This window comes from Astyanax mexicanus, chromosome 6 (genome assembly GCF_023375975.1).
Source record: "Astyanax mexicanus isolate ESR-SI-001 chromosome 6, AstMex3_surface, whole genome shotgun sequence".
NCBI classification, from domain to species: domain Eukaryota; kingdom Metazoa; phylum Chordata; class Actinopteri; order Characiformes; family Acestrorhamphidae; genus Astyanax; species Astyanax mexicanus.
Window position 1 is genome coordinate 237,501 of NC_064413.1, and position 5,000 is coordinate 242,500.

General features: G+C 36.4%; 1 protein-coding gene across 5 annotated transcripts in view; it reads left to right on the forward strand.

Annotated features, from left to right (window-relative positions):
* The window catches only part of st18 (ST18 C2H2C-type zinc finger transcription factor), an 81,712-nt gene that overhangs the window by 41,686 nt on the left and 35,026 nt on the right, over window positions 1-5,000 (forward strand). For 3 of the 5 annotated variants that reach the window (XM_049480827.1, XM_049480826.1, XM_049480829.1), the window contains one exon: window positions 1,069-1,169. The exons of 1 other annotated variant lie outside the window; for it this stretch is intronic. The gene's annotated coding sequence lies outside the window, so the exon portion shown is untranslated. Of the gene's footprint in view, window positions 1-1,068; window positions 1,170-5,000 lie in introns of those variants that run through there. One more of the 5 variants, XM_049480830.1, reaches the window with a different exon arrangement.

The following is a 5,000-nucleotide window of genomic DNA, read 5'->3' on the forward strand; positions in this document are numbered from 1 at the left end:
AAAAAGCGTCAGATTAAAATATATTCAGTTTATCTCACTTTACACATTTTAACTAAATCAAACCTGAAGAAAAACTCAGTTATTATGCATTTCATTGTTTTTTGTTTTGTATTAAGCGAAATTGTATTTATGACAAATTGCAACATACTAAACTTTTGTTCTTAATGGCTTTTTCATTTTTTCTCCTTACATTACTTTTACTTTTATACTTTAAGTAGTTTTTAAAGCAGTACTTTTTTAATCACTTTTACTTAAAGAGTAAAAAGCTTGAGTTGAATTATTTTAAACTCTGGTATTTATTATTTCTTTTCGGTTTGGTTGGGTTTAGTTGGGTTTTATTTGGATTTATCTGGAGATTATATCCATTTGTTCTGGTGATGTTAAATTATTAAATGAATCTGTTTATTTGTGGTGTTTTTAACACAAACACAATTTATTTTACAAAAAAAAAATTATTATGGAAGAAAAACAGCAGCTAAGAAATCTGTATTGAGAGGATGATTTATAACTGTTAGATTTTATAATATATATATATATATATATATATACGACTCATTTCTAAACTGAAAACATAAATTATGTTAAAACTTTTAAACATTAAGATGATTTATGGCGTCAGTCCGGAAATAAATTCAGTACAAAAATCATAAAAAGAAAATAAAACACACTGAATGAGGAAGAAAAGGTGTGTTTTATTGTTAGACTGGTGCTGAATATATAAATATATTGATTTAAGGCTCTGAAGAATAAAGGACTAAACTCACCAGCAGACCCGACTCACCGTCGAACCCTCAGCCGCAGTGCTGAACTGATCACTGAAGGAGCATCACTTTCTCTCTTTTACTGAATCCTTTCAGCAGAAGCTTCTGTATCTGGAGGTCATTTCCTCATCTTCTCTCTCTCTCTCTCTCTCTCTCTTTGTCTCTCTCTCTCTCTCTCTCTCTCTCTCTCTCTCTCTCTCTGTCTCTCTCTCTCTGTCTCTCTCTGTCTCTCTCTCTGTCTCTGTCTCTCTCTCTCTCTCTGTCTCTCTGTCTCTCTGTCTCTCTCTCTGTCTCTCTCTCTCTGTAGAGGATGCTTTTCTCACTGAAACCCTGAGAAACTCTGAGAAAAGAGCGAGCAGAGAGCAGCCGTCCATCCCACAGTCTTCACCCCCCCGCCAAAAAACAAAGGTAAAAACAGAGTTTTATTTCCTGCTGCAGATCAGAAGCGTTTCTGATGCATTTCTCTGTATAAACAGATTTTATTTTATTACGTAGAACTGTTTCACACTTTCACTACATTTCATGATGCACAGTTTTGTCTGTTTATTAAAGTGTTAAAAATAAAAATAAATCCATAAAACATTTGAGCATTATTAGTGTATATCTGTGGAGTATTAGTGGTTTATTAGTATTTTATTATTAGTTTATTATTGGTTTATTAGTATTTTATTATTAGTTTATTATTAGTTTATTATTAGTTTATTATTAGTTTATAATTAGTTTATTATTAGTTTATTATTAGTTTATTATTAGTTTATTATTAGTTTATAATTAGTTTATTATTAGTTTATTATTAGTTTATTATTGGTTTATTAGTAGTTTATAAGGGCTAAAGATATATAAAGATATAAAGATATATAAACTGAGAATTGCTAACAAGCAGTGGATTTCGAAAATATGAAATATCGAAATAAATAATACAAAAAATACCCTTAAACACAGTTTAAACACAGAGAATACACAGAACTATTAAACTGTTGCGGTGCATCCCGATTGTGTTCTAACTACTAATACTGCTTAATATTGAGTGTTGAGTATCAATCGATAAAACAATAAAAAGTGTCAGGAAAATAATATTTTTTGTAAATACTCGCCAAACCCGTACTATTAAAATGATCCTGTATTATAATAGTGTTTAACTCAATGCCAGTCAATAGTCTAAAGTCTAAGCCGTTGGGTTTATTTGGGTTTGTGGGAACTGTAGTGGGTTAGGTGTATTGTGATAGTGACTGAACATCGCTCTACAGTGTAAACCGTGAAGGCGGGAAGGTGTGGGCAGGAACATGAGGCTCGACAAACCAATCACAGCTGCTTGTTTCTGCATCACACAGCGTGTAATTAGATTTTTTGGGCTATGGTGTAGAGTACATGTTTATGCACAGAGTACAGCATAATCTACAGCATAAGTTGGACACAGGTATAAATTGGACATAATTCTGACTAATAAGAACAAACTTGACATGATCTAGTGAGCTGAGTGAAACACAGTGTTTCTTAATTTTATTTATAGTCGTTAAAATGTTTACTACCTGTTGCCGGTCGGGTCATTGAGCCTTAAGACATATAGACCCTATTTCACTGATCTATAAGTGAGCCGTCAGCTGTGCACCGTGCAGTTTGATTTAGGACAGTGTGTCAGTGTGTCTTTGCTATCATAACGTCAGGAGTGTCTCTTGTTCATCATTCTCTTTAAGAGTAGATCAGGTGAGCTCTGACTTTGGTGGATTGCTATTGTAATGGTGCAGCTACCTGGACGTGTTCAACAAACTCTTCTCAGCAGAGGAAACTGAGCTGCTGGTTGACGCTGTGAAGGAGCTCCAGCAGCTCATTTACGGGAACAGCAATGTTATTTTATTTACTATTCTGTTTATTGTTGATGTAAAAGTTGGGTTTGTGCTGCTGTGTGTTCATGTGTGTGTAATAAGTGGGGGTGTACGCTCGGCTTGGCACAGCGCCCGTGTTACCGAGATAGCGATGAACGTCTGACTGTTGGCGTCTGTCTAGGTTGTATTCAGTCAGTGGAGCTCCTGTGTTTTCTGTTGCCAAGATAAACAAGATAAAACTCCAGAAATGTACCTGAACACACCTCATTTCCAGAACACCACGCCCATCAGTGTAGATATATTCAAAAGCTCTGCTGCTGTTTAAACCATTGAAAATAGACTGTTGGTGGGGTGAAAGATAGCGATGAGTCTCCTTTAAAGGACAAAGCATGGAGAATTTCATTACACAACCCCGTTTAAATGCACTGTGTGTTGATATTGAGGATATTTGAATATATTAAAGCTGTGTTTATGCTGTAATAGAAGGGTGAGACTGTTGTAGTGAGATCTGTCAAAACATGAAACATCCACTGTCTTTCAGCTTGAAACTGTTCAGTATTTTTATTTTTTATTCTTTTGTTGGAATCTGCCGTGAAATGTGCACCTCTGCATCTCTGCATAAGTGTGTGTGTGTGTGTGTGTATGTGTGTGTGTGTGTGTATTTGTGTGTGTGTGTGCAAAACAGTGAAGAGTGTAATGAACTAATCAGGTACATTAGTTATTACAGAATGTAATCTATAGTGTTTGGGAGTTGTTTGTCTGGATAGGGACCCCAGTAATCAGAAGTAATGAAGCTATTACGCTGTGGGAGCCGGGAGAGGGCCGGCGTGGCATTAAGAGTCCACCACATAAAAGGTTTATTAAAGGAAATTAAGGCCCATCACTGCCACACCTGCTCCCCCTATTATAAATGTATGACAGGTCAGTGCCTTCAATCACAACAGCCAAGCCGAGAGAGAGGGAGAGAGAGAGAGAGAGAGAGAGAGAGAGAGGGAGAGAGAGAGAGGGAGAGAGAGAGAGAGAGAGAGAGGGAGAGAGAGAGAGAGAGAGAGAGAGAGAGAGAGGAGTCATGTTTCCCATTACAGCTGGAGTAACAGCACAGCCTGTGACTCAGAGAGAGCCGCCGCAGCCCCTCTGACCACTATACACCACCATCAGCCCGGAATAATTACATTTAATAGGTTTTATTTGGGATCGGCAAGGCGACGCTGGCGTGGAGAGAGAGAGAGAGAGAGAGAGAGAGAGAGAGAGGATGGATGTGTGTGTGTGTATTGAGTGTGTATTGTGTGTGTTTATAGTGTGTGTTTAGTGTGTGTGTGTGTGTGTGTGTGTTGGTGGCAGCATTAACAACTCTTTTTGTCTGAATCCGCCTCTCCGCTACTTTTCCTCGTGTGATTTTGCGTCATTACGTTTTGGCCGCTGCCGTCTGGCCTCTCCCTAAAGTAACCCGTCCATCTCGCACGGCTTTTTCACCACTACTTTGCATCCATGCCAGTCCAATTAAAGCCAATCCCACCGACAGAAAATAAAATATGAAAGCAGTGTGAGCAGCAGCGCACTGTTCCACCTGCGCAGAACAATCCTCTACCTCTGTTATATCTGCTATACTGAGTGATGTACGAGTGTGTGTTTATTATTATTTATTAGTATGAGAATAGAATAAACATCTTTCTTTAAAAACGTTACGTTATATTACATCGCTACCAGGTATTAATTCTACTTAGTAACATAGTAACTGATGACATATACAATTATTAATTAGCATCACATGATCAGGCATGTTTATATATAAAACAACTAAATATACAGCTCTGTATAAAATGAAGAGACCCTTTCAGTTTCTGAATCAGTTTCTCTGATTTTGCTATTTATAGGTTTATGTTTGAGTAAAATGAACATTGTTATTTTATTCTATAAACTACAGACAACATTTCTCCCAAATTCCTAAATAAAAATATTCTCATTTAGAGCATTTATTTACAGAAAATGAGAAATGGCTGAAATAACAAAAAAGATGCAGAGCTTTCAGACCTCCAATAATGCAAAGAAAACAAGTTCATATTCATAAAGTTTTAAGAGTTCAGAAATAATCAATATTTGGTGGAATAACCCTGGTTGGTTTTTAATCACAGTTTTTTTTCATGCATCTTGGCATCATGTTCTCCTCCACCAGTCTTACACACTGCTTTTGGATAACTTTATGCTGCTTTACTCCTGGTGTAAAAATTCAAGCAGTTCAGTTTGGTGGTTTGATGGTTTGTGATCATCCATCTTCCTCTTGATTATATTCCAGAGGTTTTTAATTTGGTAAAATTAAAAATCTCTATATATAAATACAATCTTTACATTTTTAATTCTGTTCAGTCGTTTATCCTCATTTTCTCTGGATCTGGATCTGTTTTATTAGCTGCAGCTG